General features: G+C 42.3%; 1 long non-coding RNA gene across 1 annotated transcript; it reads right to left on the reverse strand.

Moving 5' to 3' along the window:
• Nucleotides 1-637: 637 nt before the first annotated feature.
• On the reverse strand, nucleotides 638-11,603 carry LOC139356047 (uncharacterized). Its single transcript, XR_011607420.1, has 3 exons — nucleotides 11,455-11,603; nucleotides 1,894-2,003; nucleotides 638-734 (listed from the first exon to the last, which is right to left on the reverse strand). It is a non-coding gene; the product is annotated as an uncharacterized lncRNA (long non-coding RNA).
• Between the last annotated feature and the right edge of the window lie 10,202 nt (nucleotides 11,604-21,805).

Raw genomic sequence — 21,805 nt, forward strand, 5'->3', positions numbered from 1 at the left:
ATCATCCCCTATTGATTTCATTTACCTTCCTAGTTCTCCTTCAATGTCAGCGCTTACTGTACTTAATACATGCCATACTGTTCCTCAGTCCCATGCCCTTTGATGGCCCGATGATTCTACTTTTCTACTCTCCACTTATGGGTAACCCCCATGTCCTCTTCCTCTATCTCACTCTTTCCTCCTATTACCCATCTCTCATCAACTTCTAATCAAGTTCCCACTGCTAATATTGTGACCCTTCAGCTCCTGGTGCCTGTACAGTAGGCAATGCTTTAAATAGGATAGACTCCACTCTGTTGGTGTTTATTGTCCAGATACTTACATTATCTCTCAAAAAGAGAGAGAGAGAGAAAGGTTGTATGCAGGTCTTTTAATGGCTTGCCTATTCGGTCCCTTTTTAAACCCAGGTTTAATACTAATGTAAACCTTCAGGCGGTGAGTGACATGCGGCATTTGATGCTTCCTTTTCACTCGCTTCAAAGTGGAATTCTTTACTGTGCAACACCACACGACTCTCCTACCCTATCTCAGCCTTGAAGTGTTTACTAAAATTGATATTGCTCTTCCCTGAAAGAAGCAAGTCGTAAATATTGTCTTGTTTAAAATTAAAAATCTACAGTGAAGTGCTTACCACAAGAGGAATGTGTCTCAAGGTTGTCTCTAGTGCAACTGCAGTTGACATTCCGTGTTCCTTTACTGAATGTTCATTGAGCCCAGGCTTTGGTCGGAGGAGGCTGAGGGAAGAAGAAAGGTTAAAGAGAGACAGGAAGGAGGAAGGCATAAAATAAAATAAAAAAGAATTATCATGTAGGGCACTGCACACTAGCCTCTATGACTGCTCTGCACATGGGCTAAGAGACTGCAAGCTGATCTGAGAACCTTTGCCCCACACAATCCTCTTGGAAATTTGAGAGATTTTACACTAACATTGAGATTTCTGGCCTTTTCTGAGAAATCTTCAGTATTGGCTACACGGGGCTGCAGTTCTACACGGGAACACAGTTGGCTGGAAATGAGTAGCAGCTGTCCTTTAACACAGGCGTGCACTCCCCAGCTGGAAACCCACCCACCCGTAATTGTTTTCCACCCAGCCAGAATCATTTACTTATGTTGTCAGCTGGGCCTCTGCAGGCATTTGAGTTTGTGACTTCTACGCTGCAGGAAGCCCTGGAGCTTACCCACATTTCTAAAATTTCCCAAAGTGATGGTTTGTAGGAGACAGTGGGATCGCATGATTTTATTCATCTCTGAACTGCTGTAGTGCCTTGTACAAAGTAGATGCTCAGTTAACTAGAATGAAGTGTTCACTGAATTAGATGGGTTGAACATCTGAGCAGATATAGGTCCTAGATGGCCCTGCAGAAGCTCAAATGCAACACTGCTGCTGAGATGTGAACAGCAGAATGTCATTCACAGCATTTTAGGCTCTGAGCTCTGGGTAACGGTAGTTGAAGAGAAGTCCCATTTAGCTGTGTGTATGGGACACTGGCCTCTTGAAGGGAAAAAGTTAGAATCAGTACATCAGGGTAACTCCTTTTACTGCAAAGATTTATTATTGGATCAAAATTTTAGTGCTTAATAAAATGACCAGAGCACTAGTCATTTCGTCTTGGTTAAGAGAGTTTGCTACTGTGGGTCTCCGTTTCCTCATTAGAAAAACAAGAGTTTGTTGGAAGAATGAACACTCTGCAGGATTCCATTCTGGTTTCCTCCAGAAGAGGGGGTTGGTAAAATCGAGTTATCTCAGCACCTTCACAGCAACTATCTTTATAATTAGGCTTGTTCATGACTTTAGAATAATTTTTAAAAATTTCTAAATTCCAACTAAAATAATCAGCTTGGCTCTTCTGATGTAGAAAGCAGTGGGAGATTTCAAGAACGTTAGTTTCTCACCCTCTTGACTTGTTCTTTAGAACACCTGGCTTGAGTGAGTTAGGGCTCTGTGAGATTGTTCATCTTCCTGAGCCATTTCCTTCAGCCTAGGCATCGTAGAAGTGCAAGTCCTGTGTGGAGATTAATGAAGACCTGTGTGACCACGCCTTCAAAGCATCTGCCTGCTCTCTAAGTCATGCACTGGCTAATTAGAGCGGAACAAAATGGATGCCTTTCCTTTTTGGTTGAAAATTAAAAACCAAGAAACTGTTTCTCTTTCTTTTGATGTGACCTGACACCACTGTGCATATGAAGCATCTCCTCTATTGAAATGAAGGATAAAGAAAATACCAAGGTGCTAATTGAATTCATGTCTCCTCCTCTCCCAGAAGCCAGAAAAGCAGAACTAACAAAGCAGTTTCAGTTCTTAGAATCTAAATAACCCAAATGGGCCCCTTCTCAGATGAAAATCATTTGAAAACATCTGCAACCGTTGCCAATCAGATCTGATTTTGTGTACAGATTCGGCGTATTGTTCTGTACAAACTGTTTCTAGGGAGACAATTCCTTAAAAAAGAAGCAAGAATATTATTTTAGCAAATAATTTGTTTATCACAAAGCCGGAGACATAAAATCTGTGAGGGCTTAATTAAAAATTGCTGGAAGCTCTCATGTCAAGTAAAAATAAATGAACAAAAATGAATTTCTTAAATGAAGATAGGTACAACTCATTTAGACAATTTCAAAGCTTTTGCTTTTGTTGTTACAGAGTCTTGCTCTGTCGCCAGGCTGGAGTGCAGTGACACCATCTCGGGTCACTGCAACCTCCACCTCCCAGGTTCAAGCAATTCTCCTGCCTCAACCTCCTGAGTAGTTGGGACTACAGGTGCATGCCACCACACCTGGCTAATTTTTGTATTTTTAGTAGAGACAGGGTTTCACCATGTTGGCCAGATTGGTCTTGAACTCCTGACCTCAGGTGATCCGCCCACCTCGGCCTCCCAAAGTGTTGGAATTACAGGTGTGAGCCACTGCGCCCGGCCCATTTCAAAGCTCTTGAATAATTTAAGTGTATTACTTTTTAAAACTTTATTAAATCGTTGTAATAAATAACTCTTAAATCTTCAATAGCAGGTACTACTTGTGGAATCCTTATTTCATATCAGACAATATCCTCAACACTTTTCATAGGTTTATTCCTCCTTGAAACCATCATTATTCCATCTTACGTATGCAGAAAGAGAGCTGAGAGAGACTAAGTACATTTAAGTCCATTCAGTAAGCGGCAGCATTGGGATTTGACTCCATCAAAGTCTGTCAAATATGAGACAGATTTAAGGCCCATGTTGTCTCTTTAAATAATAAAAACATTCAAGATTATGAATTCGACAGTAAGTACAGCTTTGACCACATCCCATTCATTAAGAAATTCACTGTTCTTGTTATTTTCCTACTTATTATAGTTTTTATTTCTATCTATTCAGACATATCTCTTGAGATCTTAAATTTTTTAAATGTGTGGCTATAAGTTGTTATGTATAAAGTTATTATCATTTTTGTTTATCAATATGTGTCTTGACTATTTCCTTCTACTTCTGAATATTTCCTGTCAAAAATCTGTTCGTCCTTGTTTTACATTCTGCCATTTTTGTTTCATTCAGGACAGGAGAACTAACAGATGGTAGTAAATAATTAAGAGATACTGAAAGGGTGTAAGGTTTAAATAGACTAAGAAATGAAGAAAACAGTGGTGTTTGTGTGGGTAAGGAAATACACAAAATAACATAAAATAAAATATTTTAGAGGAAGTAGTATGGTAAGGTTTTAAGAATTCCCAGGTTTTCTGATAGCTATTTGTAAATAATACCAATGCATTTTATTTATATATTCATATGTTTAATTGTGAAAAACAGTATCATGCTTTTCCAATCAAATCCATGTCAAATCCTTGAAAGAACAGCTGTTTAAACAAAGTTAGTGAGCATTCTCTCCATAGCCACTGTGAACACTATTGCTGAACTGTATGTATTTTTGCACTTGCCTGTTTACCTTTCTGTCTATTTACCCAGTGAGCAACTTAAGGAAAGCTACAATGTCTTACTTATCTTTGCGGCCCCTGTGCCTAGCACAATGCCCAACACATAGTTGACACTTGGTAAATTCTCTTTGAATGAATATAGTCATTTCCTGGAAATCCCTATTGAGCACTGTATTAGACTCCATGGGCTGGTGTTGGTCAAGGTCCAGCACAAGTTTCTAGGTCTTTCTAGACTCCATGTGTCAAGCTGTGAGCTCCCCTTGCAGACCTGAGACCTGGAGATGGGCCAATTTCCCTAGCTCTGGCCTGAACTACTTCCAGTTTCCTCCTCCTCTCCATCAATATCCCAGCAAGCCCTGTGTACAAGGATGCATAAATTATAGTACCAACTGTCTAGCTACTCTGAAGACATCCTAAATGAGAGAATCTTGAACACTGAGTAAGGTGCCAAGCGAGAAGCAAGATGTCAAAGGTGGGAAGGTAGGAAGGAGGTGGTCAATTAAAAAGAGAACTTGAAAACTGTCTGTAGATTGGCCAATTATGTTGAAAGGCAGTGGTAATCTTTGCCATATAAGTTAGCAGATGAGAAAATGGAGACAGAGAGTATAAAGATCTGTTTAAAAACCTTTAGTGCAAAGGGAAAGATAAAAATAGGATGATAGCTAGTGGGAAAAACCAGGTCAAGGAAGATTTTTGGTTTTGGCTTTTGTTTTAAGATGCTTGGTAACGACACAGTTGAAAAAATCTGGAGCAAAAGAAAGATAAAGCCCCTCGCCTTCAGAACTCCCATTTAAAGAAGGCCATAATAATTTTAAAAGTGATTTGAAGTCAGCCATGACATAACCTTCAAAGATTATAAGAACTCAGAAGGGGATGCAAAGGCCTTAGAGAATGTGACTCTACAACTAAATGTCACTTTGACAGCTTTTTTCTTGGAGGTACATTTAAGATTATTTGAGTTGTCATTTTCTCTAGGAAGACTTCACTTTAATTATACAAATATTGAATCTTTTTCAAGATAAAAATAGTAAAGACTCTGCTTTGAAGTCTTTAGCCTTCAAACACTATTATGTGAAATCCTGGTTGGAGAAACAGTGAGAAATATGGAAATAAGTGCAATCAGGCCTCATAAATAAGGAACTGTGGATGTTAATGGTGTAGTTTTACCACAAACCCTTTAAAGGGCCAACGGAGAGGCTTTATTATTTCAAATATCACAGACCTAAGGGTTCCCTAAGGGAACTAGTGATAAATATTGGTAAAATGCCTATAAAGACAGCAAGGCAGAAATGAGCCAAAACTTTGAGCTGGCCATTTGAAAGCTACCTAACCTTTCATTTAATTGGCTTTTTGCAGCAAATCAGAAATAAGATCTAAAAGCCAAGTGTGATGGGTTCTCCCAAACATGCTCTGAAATATCTGCTGTAAGGGGATTTAAAGTGCAATTGCTTTGCTCTCAGCTTGAGTGCAACCAACTGGGGAAAAATTGAATTTTGGTCTGCTAGTGGATTGTGGCCGTGTGCGTCTCTGGGTAAGGGCGGAGGTGGAGTGGGGAGGGAAGTCCTCAGAGGTGCAGCTGTGTGACGAGCAGCTTGGAAGAGCAGACAGAGCGAGCACGTGCACTTCAATGCTGTCTCTTCCATTATGTGGCTGACTGATCCCGCATAAGTTACCAAACCTTCTTGAGCCTCATTTCCCTCGTCTGTAAGATGATTATGGTAATATTTAACTTAGAAACCTATAGCTAGGATTAAAAGACAGAACTCATTCATGCAACAAGTATTTATTAGATACCACTACATGCTGGGCTCTGTGCTAGACTCTGGGGATACAGCAGTGAACAAAACAGGCTGACATTTTAGTGTGGAAGACAGGAAATGCAGAAACGACGTAAGTCAATATCATGTGAGAAGGGGATGATGAACGCTGTGGAGAAAGTAAAGCAGATGCAGCAAATCAAATTTTTCATACCTGACCACAATACTTCATATCCCATAGGCTCTGATTACAATGTGATTTTGACCCTTCTCCAATTGAGAAATGTGATCTATGTTCCTCCTCCTTGAAACTGATTGGTTTTTGTGACTTTTCAAACTGTAGAATACATGGAAGTGATGCTGTGTGGATTCCAAGGTTGGGTCATATGAGGCAATACAGCTCCCACTTTGCTTGCTGGAATACTCAGCTGCAAAGCCTTCAGCCACTATGCCGAGTCCACTGCCCTGAGGACACTGAACTTGAGGAAGTTCAGACTAGCCCACATGGACAGACCACCTGGAGGAGATGTGAACTATAACAGAGACCCAGCCAGCCCCCAGCTACTAGAACCTTGCTTTGTTTCAGATTTAGCCAGCATCTGACTCTAACTGCATAAGAGATTATAAAGCCAGAGCCTCCCAGCTGAGCCCTTCCAGAATTCCTGACCCTCAGAAACCATGAGAAATAAGATGATGGCTGATGTTTTAACCCACTACATGTGGGGAGCAATTTGTTACACAGCAATAGTAGCTAGAACAGTAAAGAAGGGGAACAGAGAGAATAATTCTACAGAAGAGAGAGAGAAGACTTCACTGAGACATTTCATCAATGAATTGGGGGAGGCAGGGAGTAAGCTAAGATGTCTGGGGGAAAGTGTTCCAGGCAAAGAGAGTGTGCCTGGTGTATTCAAGGAACAGCGAGGAGACCAGAGTGTGCCTGGAGTCAAGCAAGGGAGGGAGAAAGGAACAACAGATGAGGTCAGACACCAGATAGCATAGGCTCTTGGAGGCCACTGGAAAGATGAGTTTTTAACTTTGAGTTGGGAAGCCATTGAATGGTTTGGGGCAGAGCAATGACAGGATATGATTTAGGTTTTAATAGGAACACTCTGGATGCTCTGCTAAGACTGATACCTTATTCCTTTCATTACAGTATCTCTTTAAAAATCCAAAGTTGGTTCAGTAAGGCTAAGAAATGTATCCAAAGCCAGTAAGCTACTAATGGCAGAGATGGGATACAAACCCAAGTTATCTTTTTCAAGTCCTAAGAAAATGAGCTTTAGAGAAACTTAGCATCCTGCTATAACTTCCGGAATGATGCTGATGGTGGCCATCACCTCAGTTCTTCTTTTTTTTTTGGATGGAGTCTCACTCTGTCACTCAGGCTGGAGTCCAGTGGCATGATCTCAGCTCACTGCAACTTCCGCCTTGCAGGTTCAAGTGATTCTCCTGCCTCAGCCTCCCAAAGTAGCTGGGACTACAGGTGCCTACCACTACACCCAGCTAATTTTTGTATTTTTGGTAGAGACAGGGTTTCACCATATTGACCAGGCTGGTCTCAAACCCGAGCTCTGGTGATCTAACTGCCTCAGTCTCCCAAACTGCTGGCATTATAGGCGTGAGCCACCATGCCCAGCCCACCTCAGCTCTTCTTATGCCAACCCCTTTTTTGGGGAAAGCATAGTAGTTACAAGCTTAGGTTCAGGAGCTAGACTGAGTTCAAAGCCTGCTTTACCATATATGAGCTATGTCATCTTGGGTAAGTTACTTCTCTGTGCCTCAATTTCCTCATCTGTGAAATGAGAATAATAATTGTACCTGCCTCAGAGGGGTTTCGCATGGGATAACAGACAAAGCATCTCAGGTACTTAGCCCATTGCCTGGCACTTAGTAAGTGCTTAACCACATCAGCACAGCCACCCAGCCTAGCTCCCTGCACTCCGCCTCCCTCAACTCTGCATTAGAATAATCACCACTCTCCGCTCAAACCCCTCTTCTCTGCCACCTCCACCCACGTTCTCCTTCCTTTTTGGGTCAATAGTGCTTTTCTCCACACTACCCTAGTTGGAAGCTCTTCTAATCTCATCCTCTATGTCCTGAGGAACTCTACCCTGTACTGTGATTTCTAACCCAGCTCCAGGACTGCTTTTGTCAAAACCTCCTTAGGAGACCCAGCTTCCCACCACCCCTCCGGACTCTCCTTCTCAGTTTTGCAACAGCGACGGCTCTTGGGTGGTCCCCATCGTCTATATATTTCACCCACTCCCCATTCCCTTCAATGTCGTCTTCTGCCTCTGGAGCCTATCTCATTCCCCTGGAGGGTTCCAGACCCTGGCCGTGGTCTATTTCTCTGTTGTTATTCTCGAGAACGTCCATCATTTCTGCCAACGGTGTTCCCCACAGCCTGGTCTCATAGTTCCTCAAACTTGTCATTTTCCTCACCTTTGTCTTTGCCCCAGTTACATTACAGGTACGCCTCTGCCATTGCTCTCATGGTTTCTCAGAGCTGGCTCACCCGCATGGTCTACGAGGTGGAGGAAAGACTGCTGCCCGAAGAATTTTCTTTCTTTATTTTTTTGAAATGGAGTCTCTGTCACCCAAGTTGGAGTGCAGTGATGCAATCTCAGCTTGCTGCAACCTCCACCTCCCGGGTTCATGTGATGCTCCTGCCTCAGCCTCCCAAGTAGCTGAGACTACAGGCATGAGCCACCACACCCAGCTATTTTTTTTTTTTTTAATTTCCTGTAGAGATGGGGTTTCACCATGTTGGCCAGGCTGGTATCAAACTCCTGACCTCAAGCGATCCACCCGTCTCAGCCTCCCAAAGTGCTGGGATTACAGGCATGAGCCACCATGCCCAGCCTGCTGCCCTAAGAATTCAGTCCCTGACGTTGCTGCTAATGGACTGGGTGTTTGTTTTCTCCAAAGAAAAGTTCTCTGTACTAGCAAAGCAGAAGGGTCTCCTTTTCTAAGGAGATCCTTTTATTTATTTATTAATTTTTTGCGACAGGGTCTTGCTCTGTCATCCAGATTGGAGTGCAGTGGCATGATATTGGCTCACTGATATCTTGGCATCCCAGGTTCAAGTGATTCTCCTGCCTCAGCCTTTTGAGTACCTGGGATTACAGGCACATGCCACCATGCCCAGCCAATTTTTGTATTTTTAGTAGAGATGGGGTTCTGTCATGTTGGTCAGGCTGGTCTTAAACTCTTGACTTCAGGTGATCCACTTGCCTCAATTTCCCAAAGTGCTGGGATTACAGGCATGAACCACTGCACCTGGCCTTTCCTTGTCTTAATAATGAGTTTCCTGGGCGATTCTGTGGCTTATAAAAGTGCCAGGCAAATATCTATGATCCTAGGTTAAGGTTACATAATAAGTTATTTTGCCTTTTGGTATGAGTTGTCTCTGCTCTGAAGAACTTTGGGAAGGAGAGGAATACCTATTTATGAAACAGTACAGGGACTCTCATTGGTTGAATTGTTCCTCCAAAATATATGAAGTCCTAACTCCCGGTTCTTCAGAATGTGACCTTATCTGGAATAGAGTCATTGCAGATGTAATCACTTAAGATGAGGTCATACTGGAGTAGGACTGGCCCTTAATCCAATATGACTGGTTTCCTTATAAAAAAGAGAGAGACACAGAGACCTGGAGAGACAAGGGGAGAACACTATGAGACAGATGTTGAAGTGCTGCAAGCCAAGCGATGCCAATGATTGCCAGCAAACCACCAGAAGCTAGGAAGAGGAAGGAAGGATTCTCCCCTACACATTTCAGAGGGAGCATGGCCCTAGCAGCACCTTGACTTTGGACTTCCAGCCATCAGAAATGTGAGAGAATTCATGTCTGTTTTTAGCCACCTGGTTTGTGATACTCTGTTATGACAGCTCTGGGATGTGAATTCAGGGCCTTCTAGAAGTGAAGGAACTCCACCCCTACTCCCTAAGACAGGGGTCCCCAACTCCCTGGCCACGGACCAGTACCAGTCTGTGACCTATTAGGAACCGGACTACACAGCAGGAGGTGAGTTGAGTGGTAGGTGAACGAGCAAAGCTTCATCTGTATGGACAGCTGCTCCCCATCCCTCACATTACTGCCTGAGCTCCACCTCCTGTCAGATCAGCAGTGGCATTAGATTCTCATAGGTGTGCAAATTGTATTGTGAACTGCACATGCGGGGCATCTAGGCTGAGCCCTCCTTATGAGAATCTAATGCCTGATGACCTGTCACTGTCTTCCATCACCCCCAGATGGTATTGTCTAGTTGCAGGAAAACAAACTCAGGGCTCCCACTGATTCTACATTATGGTGAGTTGTGTAATTATTTCATTATATATTACAATGTAATAATAATAGAAATAAAGTATACAATAAATGTAATGTGCTTGACTCATCCCAAAACCATGACCCCTACACCTGCCGCTGGTCCATGGAGAAATTGTCTTCCACAAAACCTGTCCCTGGGGCCAAAAAGGCTGGGGACCACTGCCCTAAGATTCTAGATAATCCCTGTAGTTGATAAAAGAAAAAATATCCTTGAAATAAAATTTCTTGAAGAAAGAGGGTATCCAGAATGGCAACCCAGCTCTTGTCCAGCTCTAGAGGAGAACTGTTTCAGTGAGCATGTGGCCCAAGCTGGAAGCTTCCGTCGATTCAGCCACTTCAACATAGTGGGAGAAAGGGGCTGACGGACATAGGAACTAAAAAGGACTGTTACCCAGGACTCAGAATCAGCTAGTACTCTCTGCAGCTCTGCCAGCTGTTTATGGCTTGGTTCATTCTCATTATTCAATGTCCATGCCATACCAACATTGAAATACTTTACTCTTGGGCCTGCTATAACTTGCAAGTTAGACATGGAACACAAATGCACCCCAAGGAGGAAACTGTTCCAGCAAGAATACCACTATGGAGTGGACAAGCGAGATGGACTGCGTGTTTCTGTCCCCACAAACTCATACGTTGAAATCCTGACCCTCAAGGTGATGATATTGGGAGATGGTGCCTTTGGGAGGTGATTAAGTCATGGGGGCAGAGTCCTCAAAAATGAGATTAGTGCTGTTATAAAAGAGACCCAGAGAGCTCTCTTGCCCCTTCTGCCATGTGCCATGACAGAGTGAAAGTCATCATCCGTCTATGAGCAAACAGGCCTTCACCAGACACCAAATCTGCCAGTGTCTTAATCTTTGACTTCCCAGCCTTCAGAACTGTCAGAAATAAATCTCTGTTACTTATAAACCATGCTGTCTATGGAATTTTGTTACAGCAGCTGAATGGACTAATGCAAGAATCTGAAGATCTACAGGGGACCAATTTTCAAAAGTGACACCATGAAGATGATAATGGCTCCTGTTATTTCTCTCCTTGATAGTCAGAAACAAAACTGTTACCTTATGGACCAAGTAAGTTCCTAGATTGAGAAAAGGAAGTTCTCAGGAAGATATTGGACTTCTTGCTAATGAGGAAAAGTGGGAATTCAAACAATTAATGAGAAAAATCAGAGAGATTCTGTTCTATTTGTAACCTAAGTTGAAAAAGCAGGTCAAAGTGGCAAACGGAACACAGCGAACAACAAAACTATCTATATGTTCGGCTGCAAAGGATGAAGTGTTCCAGGAATTATAGATGAGAAAATCTATTATTGGAGGATTAAAAAGATATTTTCTGAAACCTGTACTCCAGTTTGTTGAACCAAATCTCTGAGTGGACTCCAAATGAAATCTCCTTTCTACAGAAGTAAAGCTATTACTCAAAATCAACCAAGAGCAAAAGAGCCACCTTACAGCAATGGAAACTGGTCAGCTGTTTCCACGTAGAACTGAATTCAGAAAAATATCCATTTTCTCAGCAACAGCTCGTCATCAGCTATAAGTTCTGCTTGGAAAAAGCCAAGTGATGCTTTGCAGTCCAACATTACATAGATATAACACGGATGCAGTAGCCACTTCTCCATGAGCAAAACAGACAGGCCTACAAAATATGATTAAAGGAATCATTTGCATCGTTTGAGTACTCCAGATTGGCATGGCTGTACTTACCTATTCATTCTACAGGCTTCAGCTGGGTTCTTGGTGAGATCTGTGGGTGCTGCGTGCGAACACAATGAAATACACTCAGTAAGTGCTCGACGAACACTTACTGTTGATGCTATTGAGTGCGGAGAGGGGACATTAAAGGGGCTATGATAATCCTAAGAGTGGTGGGAAATCACTATGATTTTCCTATGCACAAGAAAAGATCATAACTTTAGGAAAAGTAACAAAGGGTGACAAGGCACCAACTGGGAATCCAAATTCTACAGTCACGACCTGGCAGTTTACGCTCCATTTCTTTGCTATGTCCTTGTTTGAGTTATTAATGACCCAAGTTTTGCATCTATAAAGAGCATAGCAGCCCTTCTTATCTCCAAAAATACTGGAAGCTTTAATGAGTTAATGTCTTTGATGTGAATTCATCAAAATAAAGATGCAAAAAGGTGAACTACAGACAAAGTGAAGAAGGATTATTACTTACCATTTCTACCTCCTTGGGTATTACTGAATAAACAAAATAATTTGCTTTTTCCTACATATTATTCTTACATTCCCCCTCCTTTTCATGATTTCTCTTGTTCTTTTCTCTTGATCTCTTTTACATGAACACACACACACACACACACACACACACACACACACACACACAAACTGACTATACATTTACTTTTTCTCATTTTGACAGAAACTCATACTGACCCCCTCCAGAGCGAGATCATAGGAAAGCAGATTTGGTTAGCCATTCAACAGTTGTCTAGCCATTGCTTTCTATAGATAAGGTACTATGTTCATTACTATGTGATATAGTTTGGATATCTGTCTCCTCCAAATCTCATGTGGAAATCGATCCCCAGTGTAGGAGGTGAGGCCTTGGTGGGAGGTATTTGAGTCATGGGGGGTGGATCCCTCCTGGACAGCTTGGTGCTTTCTTGTTCTATTATTTTTTAAGTTTTTTTAATTTTTTGAGACAGTCTCACTCTGTTGCCCAGCTGGAACACAGTGGTACAATCTCAGCTCACTGCAACCTCCACCTCCCAGGTTCAAGTGATTCTCCTGCCTCAGCCTCCTGAGTATCTGGGACTACAGGGATGCACACTAAGCCTGACTAATTTTGTGGATTTTTTGTAGAGATTGTGTCTTCCTATATTGCCCAGCTCGTCTCAAACTCCTGGCCTCAGCTTCCCAAAGTGTCGGGATTACAGGCATGAGCCACACACCTGGCCAAGAAATGCATTTTGTATAGGCAAGGTGCAGCCATTAAATGTTTTTCATTATTGTTGTTGTTGTTTCGAGACAGAATCTTGCTCTGTCACCTAGGCTGGAATACAGTTGAGAGATCTTGGCTCACAGCAAACTCCACCTCCCGGGTTCAAGTGATTCTCCTGCCTCAGCCTCCTGAGTAACTGGGACCACAGGCAAACGCTACAGCACCTGGTTAATTTTTATACTTTTTTTTTGTAGAGACAGGGTTTCGCCATGTTGGCCAGGCTGGTCTGCAACTCCTGAGCTCAAGTGATCCACCCACCCTGGCCTCCCAAAATGCTGGGATTACAAGTGTGAGCCACTGAGCCTGGCCCATTAAATATTTTTAAGCTTGGAGATTACAAAATTAGAATAGAATATTCTGAAGATATACCTGGCATTGGCAGCACTATTGGATTAATTGGCAAGGGGCAAACTAAAGACAGGAAAACAGAAAAAGAAAAATATACTGGCCAACTGGTATTTAGTAAGCACTGAGTAAATACAGTTGTCTCTCCGTATCCACGGGGGAATTGGTCCCAGGATGCCTCACAAATACCAGACTTCACAGATGCTCAAGTCCCTTATCTATAATGGTGTACTTGAAATCATTTCTAGATTATAAGATCTATATACTACAATGTAAATGCTGTCGTTGTTATACTGCATTGTTTAGGGAATAATGACAAGAAACAAAATTTGTTCATACTCAGTATAGATGCTTTTTTCTTCAAATATTTTCTATCTACAGTTGGTTGAATCCAGGAATGCAGAACCCACAGATACAAAAGGCCAACTGTTCTTGCTAGATGAATGATAATAGCAGGGAGGGAAATAGGTAAAGATATTGTCAAGGAATTATTGATAACACTTGCTACTAATTGATTATGGGAGACAAGAGAGAGGTTATGGTGAGAAATTCAAGGTTTTAAGTCTGGGCTCCTGGGAGAAGCACAGGAGTACTAATAGGAAATAAGAAAAGCTTAAGAGGAAGTGATTTGATGGTAAAGATTATGTGTTAGATATTTAGCAGGTTAAATACATTGGAGAGATATTCAACTGGAAATGTCTAGGGACATTTGAAAACGGGAGACTGGAACTTAGGAGAAAGACCAGAGTTATTGACACAGACGCAATAATGTAATAAAGACTCATGAGTGGATGAGATGTCACAGAGAAGTCAAAGAGGTGAGGCAGATTCTGGGAAACAAGGACATTTAGGGGATGGGAGGGGGAAGGGAAGCTAAATAGATAGTGGAAAGTTTAGAGAGGAAAAAGAAAATCATGATCATTAGTCATAAAAACCAAGTGAGAGACACCTTAAAGAAGGGGACAACAAACACAGTCGATTGCTCCAAAGGCATAAGAAGGAACAGAACTGAGAAAAGGTGACAGTATTTTGGACTTACCAGCTACCCTCAAAAGAGCAGTTTCAAGTAGTAAAAACCAAAAAGAGGTCTGGTTATACCGGTTTGAGGAATAAAAGGATGGGGAAGAAATGGAAATAATGCTATAGGCCAGGTGATATGGTCTGGCTGTGTCCTCACCCAAACTCATCTTGAATTGTAGCTCCCATAATTCCCACACTTTGTGGGAGGGCCCTGGTGGGAGATAATTGAATCCTGGGGGCAGTTTACCCCATATTGTTCTTGTGGTAGTGAAAAAGTCTCACAAGATCTGATGGTTTTATAAGGGGAAACCCCTTGGTTCTCATTCTCTCTTGTCTGCTGCCATGGAAGACATGCCTTTTGCCTTCCACCATGATTGTGAGGCTTCCCCAGCCACGTGGAACTTTGAGTCCATTCAACCTCTTTTTCTGTATAAATTATCCAGTCGCGGATATATCTTTATCAGCAGCGTGAAAAAAGACTAATGCACTAAGCTTTCAAGAATTCCAGCGATAAACAGAACGAGAGAATCAAGGAGTAACTAGATTGCAGGAAACGTTTTTCAGGTTTTAAAGCCTGAGAGAATCCCAAGCATGTTTCTGGGCAAACAGGCAAAAGAGAAAGAGTCCATAGAAAAAAAAAACTGATGGTGAAAAAACATTAGTCAAGTTAAATTTTCTGAGTGATTAAAGCTGTACTTATCAAAGCTGAAGATATGGTTAGTGAAAACAGAGTGCCTGAAATTCGAACATAAGTCTTATAAATGGACAATTATTGCATATAAGGCTGTGGTTTAAGAAGTCCCATGAAATATGCTTTACCTGGAAAAATGCTCGTGTGTACCCAATTCGTCATCTGGCAGGAGGCTAAGCAGCAGTTCTTTCAGTCGGCACAGAAAACAGAGAAGTTTATTACCTTGAAACACTGCTATGGGCCATCATAACATTAGGCTGTTTGTATAAGTGCTTGAAAATATTGAGCTGTAATTTCAAGGAAATTATGCTAAAGTTCTCAGGCTCTGCAGAAAGTAGATTAAAACTCAGTCTAGCCAAGAGGAGCCTAAGCAGACATGAAAACGAAATGTGGTATGGTATCCTGAATGGGTTCCTGGAACTGAAAAATGACAGTAGGTAAAAACTAAGAAAATCTGCATAAAGCATGGACTTTAGTAATACTAATGTCTCAATATTGGCTCATTAATTTATTTCCTTCCTTCCTTCTTTTTTTTTTTTTTTTTTTTTTTTTTTTTTTTTTTTGATGGAGTCTTGCTCTGTCACCCAGGCTGGAGTGGAGTGGCAATCTCGGTTCACTGCAACCTCCGCCTCCCCGGTTCAAGCAATTCTTGTGCCTCAGCCTCCTGAGTAGCTGGGAATACAGGCAACCAGCACCATGCCTGGCTAATTTTTTGTATTTTTAGTACAGGCAGGGTTTACCATGTTGGCCAGGCTAGTCTCAAACTCCTGACCTCAAGCGATTCGCCTGCCTCTGCCTCCCAAAGTGCTGGGATTAGCGGGCCTGAACCACCGTGCCCGGCCGGCCCTGGCTCATTAATTGTAACAAATGTACCGGAGGAATGTAAGAGGTTAGTAATTGCAGAAACTGGATGTGAGGTACATGGGAACTCTCTGTACTATCCTCTCAATCTTTCTGTAAATCTAAAAATTTTCTAAAAACTACAGTCTATTAAAAACAACAACAAAAAATAAACTTGAAAAGCCCAATCCTGACAACAGGGCATAGAAAGCACACCTGAACTCCAGCCATTTTCATTCTGTGAGCAAGTGGAGTAAAACTGTATGGACCACCCAGAGAAGCAGCGGGATTTTAACTAGCAGCCTGTGTGCTTCCTGATACCACCTTTCTCTGGCTTGAGACTTGCTTATTAAAGTGAGGTCTGATCACACTCTCTCTGCTTTGGCTACTGGAAAACGCAGAATCCGAGTCGTGGCCCACTTTTGGCAATGTTGACAGCGCATGCGTTCACTTCGTGCAGCAATTGGGTGCACGGGCTCTGGAGTCAATGATTAGATTCAAATCCCGGCCCCACCATGATAGCTGTGGAAACGGCCCAGTTGCTCAGCCTCTCTGGGTCTATTCCTTATCTGTAAAATGGAGATGATAATAGTGCCTGCCTCAGATGGTTCCTTGAGGATGAAATGAGTTAATATACATAAAGTGCTTACAACAGGCTCACGGTAAGAGCTGAGCAAATGTTGGCTATTTATTTGGGGGTGTTTCGTATATTAGTCTTATCCCTTGCGTTATTCATGTCCCAGCCCTCATTTTTTTTTCCTGTGTCCCAATTTCCTCATTTCTAGACTCTGTTCCCTTTATTTTGTCCTTTTGATATATGTTGTTAAGCCATTTTGAGTCTTTAACCATTGCTAATCTTCCCTTGGTTAACTGACCATTGATTGTGGAACAATTAATACAGTACTTATTTCTAGTTTTTAAAGCACAAAAATATAAACATCTTATGCATGGCTGGTGTTAGGATGTGGTTCTTGACTCTGAGGTTTAGGACTGCATTTTAATATAATTTTAAAGTGTGTGTGTTTGTATTTTTCCTAAGCAGCTAAAATCAGCCCATTGAAGAAAATAGTTAACATCAGCAAAACGTATTATTTTGCTAGGCTAAGCCAAGGTCATTTTGATATGCCCCAAATTTTCATTATAAACTGTATCTCTTGGCTCAATAAACAAGTTCAATCATAAAAGTCTCCATACATGTATAGTTTACTAATTTTGGTGTTAATGGATGTCAGAGGTAGCTCAAATTTAATTGTAATCCCTATGCAAAGAACTGCCAGTTTCCTGGTGTTTCAGGTATACGGGTTAATTTTTACAGGGACAAGAGGACCAGGCCGCTTATTTTTTAAATCTGAGAGACTCCTACATTGAGTGGGGAGATTGAGTTCATCATTTTATAAGTCAAGTCCCATATTAATGCTTCTTCAGGGAATCAATGAAATATTTCTGGAGAAAAATTATTTTTAGAATAATTTTTAAATGCTTTGAAAAACTGGGTATGTTTTATAGTCTTACATCTTTGATTGGTGGCATGATTGGTTCCAGCATATATCCTTAAAAAAAACTTTTTAAAAATGTAGTTAGCATACACAGAAATCTTTTAGCCATCTCCAATTTATTTAGTATAAGGAATGAACTGCCAGGTGCGGTGGTTCACACCTGTAATCCTAGCACTTTGGGAAGCCAAGGCGGATGGATTGCCTGAGCCCAGGAGTTCAAGACCAGCCCAGGCAACATGACAAAACCCCATTTCTAATAAAAATGGGAAAAAAATTGCCGGGAGTGGTGGCACATGCCTGTAGTTCCAGCTACTCAGGAGGTTGAGGTGGGAGAATCACCTGAGCCCAGGAGTGCAAGGTTGCAGTGAGCAGAGATTGCGTCGCTGCACTCCAGCCTGCGCTACCAGAGTGAGACCCTGTCTCAAAAAGAAAGAAAGAAATGAGATAAGGAATAAGCTTACTTCTTCCCCCAATTACTAGACAATTATTGCAATATCAATTATTACAAGATCATCTTTTTCCCCACTGGTTCACTGTGCTGCCTTTATTGCATATCAAATTACTTGATGCATTTGCAAGTCCACATCCCGGGACTTGATGTCTGTCTCATTGATCTGCTGGTCTATTCCTGCACAGTTCGGATTTAATTACTGTCGCTTCATAATACATTTTAATATTTTGTATTTTTCTTTCCAGCAATTTGATTGAATATTTCTTGGGATTGGCATGCTTTTCTGGGAAGGATTTAGAATGTTGGAGATGGGTCAGAAGCATATTTTAAACCTCCTATAGCACAAGCTCCTTTTTTAACAGAGAAGCTTTTTTACTTTTTCATCTAGAACAATTGTAATTTTAGAGAATGAGTAGTAAGGAATGTTGAGTGTTCTTCCAGTGAGCTCCCTGCTCTCTTTCTCTCATTCTGTCTTTGTATCTTAATTATATTAAAGTTGAGCCTCAAACACTTCATAGTTTGGAGGAGATCGGCAACCATTCCAGTGAGGCACAGCATCTGCTATGCTTTTGGATTCCTTTCAATCTCCCCTTAATTTTACCCACAGCTCTCTTTACTCAGAAACGATCAGTCCAGATTTCTCTACAAATGTTATTCCATAGACATACACATGACTATACACAGTATCTATTTTCTCTGATGTTGTTCTTCCAATTAATAGGTCATTTAGAGTATTGTTTTGTGTTTCTCTTTTCTTTTTTCCCTCCCTGTTAGTTTTTAACTAAGAGAAGTATATCTTTTCATTGGTTAGTATACGGCATAATTTATGCGTACATTTTTAACCATTAATTTTTAGCTCTTTTACTAATTTTTTATTCAGTAAAAGGCAAGTGGCTTCCATCTCTTTCCTTTTTCAACAGAGAAGAGGAAGGGGCAGACATTACAGCATAATTAGAATAGGCTCTAAAGACATAGAGCCCTAAAGGAAGGAAAGTAGGAAGATAGGAAGGAGGGAAGGAAGGGAGGAAGGGAGGAAGGAAGGGAGGAGGGGAGGGAGGAAGGGAAGGGAAACGGAGGGAAGAGGATGGGAGGGGAAGGGAGCAGAAAGGAAGGGAAGAGAGGAAGGAAGGAAGGGAAGTGAAGGGAAGGAGAGGGGGAGGGGAAGGGAAGGGGAGGGGAGGGGAGGGGAGGGGAAAGGGAAGGGAAGGGGAGGGGAAGGGGAGGGGAGGGGAAAGGGAAGGGAAGGGGAGGGGAGGGGGAGGGGAGGGGAAAGGGAAGGGAAGGGGAGGGGAGGGGAGGGGAAAGGGAAGGGAAGGGGAGGGGAGGGGGAGGAGAGGGGAAAGGGAGGGTAAGGAGGGGGAGGGGAGGGGAAGGAAGGGAATGGGAAGGGAACAGAAGGGAGGAAGGAGGGAGGGAGAAAGGGAGGGAGGGAGAGTGGGAAGCAGGCAGGCAGGCATTGTGCTTTTCCTATTGGATGGCCGCCAGACAGAGTCCATCCTCTACCGGAAGAAGATGGACCTTCCATTTGCTCTCTTCTTTCTGCTGGGAAAGGCCCTTGTGTCTCACCTTGCAGGAAAGGTCGACTTCTCAGCACATCTGCGTCCTCCAAACTCTAAGTCTAAGAGAAGGAGAAAAGGCGACCTGGCAAAGACGGAAACATCCTTGAGTCAGAAGCCCTTCTTGTGAAAGCTGCCAGGATGTATTCAGTGGCCCCTGCGTCCTTCCAGTGAACCAGTTTCTGAGTAGGAGATGATGACAGTCCTTTCCTAGCCCTTTGCAGGTTGGTGTGATTGCTCCGCAGAGAAGAGGACCTGGCAGGCTTTCGGGTCCCTGAAGGTATTGAAACTTCAGTGCCAATAAATGGACGTGGAAAAGCAGCCCTGGGGAACCAGAAGAGTTGAGGTAGAGTTCCTCTATCAGCTGGCAGTTCAGAGGTTGTTTCCTCCAGAAAGCCCTCCCTGGTCCCTGGTCTAGGTAAGGCAGCTCTGAGTTCTTGTAGCTGCAGCCTCCTCCACCTCCGTATGGATGAAGTTTCATTAGGCACAGCTCTTCCATCCCACCTCTGTGCTTCCTGGGCATGGATGATGTGTGTTTCACCTCACGACCCTTTGGAGCCTAAGTCCAGGAACTCTATTACCCATTGCTAAGGAAGGTCCTCCTTCCTTCTAATTTTTGCTATGCACCCATGTCCCTGTTGGGTACATACTATCTTACAGTGCTGTGCTTGGGCATTGCTTTCAGGAAGAGAGAAGGAGTCAGCATGTTCTGTGGAATGTTATAAAGAATCAAAACAGTTAACAGTTTGTCACTGGCATGCAGTCAAAAGATAAGACATATTGGAGAAAGAATCTGTTACAAGCTCTTTATTCTAATAGCCAATTAGACCTAGAGTGGAATAAGAGATCAGAAACTGGATGACAAGAAGTGAACACTATTCAATAACAATTAGGCATAAGACAAATTCTGAGTTAGAGAAATGAATAATTTGAAAGAAACATTAACATCAGCTATACGGAACATATTTTTCTAGGAATAGGAAAGGAACCAGAGAATTTTCCAAAAATATTTGATTGTTAAAAACCTTACTTAAGTGCATTACTTCCAAAATGAATGAGGAGATAGAAATGAAAGCTTCAGAAACAAAATATAGGAAACACTCTGAGAAAACAGGCTGGACACGGTGGCTCATGCCTGTAATCCCAGTACTTTGGGAGGCCCAGGCGGGTGGATCACCTGAGGTCAGGAGTTCGAGGCTAGCCTGGTCAACATGGCGAAACCCTCTCTCTACTAAAAATACAAAAATTAGGCATGTTGGTGCACGCGCCTGTAATCCCAGCTACTCGGGAGGCTGACAGGAGAATCGCTTGAACCTGGGAGGCAGAGTTTGCAGTGAGCCGAGATCACAGCCACAGCACTCCAGCCTGGGTGACAAAGTGAGACTTTTTCAAAAAAAAAATTTAAAAATAAAAAGATCTGAGAAAACATAATCAAATACTTCTCTGAAGAATTTCAACACTGAAATGGCCTCTCTTTTGTCACACATGGCTAAAAAATCTCCTATCTGGGGTTCTGAAGCATTTTCATGGACCATGATCTGTGAGTTACTGTACATAGCATTGTAAATGCAATTGTTGACAATCATTTTTTAAAGGGAAAAAAGCATATATATTCTACCAGGTCTGTGGAGGCCAACCCTTTAGCTATATCCATACGCGGGGTTCATATTCTGCATGAAGAGCCTATTAACTTTTACATATTTAGGGTCCCCAGTCAGAGCCTCCAGTCTCTTGTGCAAAGTTTGGTTGGGCAATGCTCAGTGACCCATTCCAGCATCTACCATCCCACCCGGGAAAAGGTGGTCACTGAAATAACTATGGCAATTGTTCTTTTATCCAATTGGGTGAGGCCCTTGAAAACGTGGATCTTGTTCTGAAGTTCTCTGATTTCATGTTTGAAGCACAAAGCTTGGACCTTGGCTGAGCAAACAACCTCAAGAGGCACTATGGCAACCTTGGCTTCCATCAGATTGTTCTTCCAAGAGAGTGGATGTGGATGCCCAATGCCTTGTTGTAGCTCCTTTGAGTACGAGGTGATTCCAAAGAATCATTTGCTGTTTGACCCAAAGGAACATGACTGCCAGAGGGAAGAAAGGCAATTGAGCTGAGAAGAGCAGTATTTAAAGACCAAGGTAGGAAATGAAGCAGTGAACAGCTGCTAGAGCAGCAGCCTCTGCACATGATGAGCAAAGTACCTGACCATTGGCACATCAGTGGCCAGCTCTGTTGAATTCCCTATTATAATTCTGATTTCTCTCACTCAGGTCGTCGATTTGGAATTGGGCAGCCAATTCTGTGTTTACCTGGTAGTAACACTCCTGCACATGCAACAGTGTCAGGAAGTGAGTATTGCTACAAGCAGAACACTGGGTGGAGGAACGTATTATCAATCCTATAATAGATAAAAGAACAACAATCCTGAACCCTCACATTCAT

The sequence above is a fragment of the Macaca nemestrina genome, chromosome 9 (assembly GCF_043159975.1).
Source record: "Macaca nemestrina isolate mMacNem1 chromosome 9, mMacNem.hap1, whole genome shotgun sequence".
Taxonomy (NCBI): domain Eukaryota; kingdom Metazoa; phylum Chordata; class Mammalia; order Primates; family Cercopithecidae; genus Macaca; species Macaca nemestrina.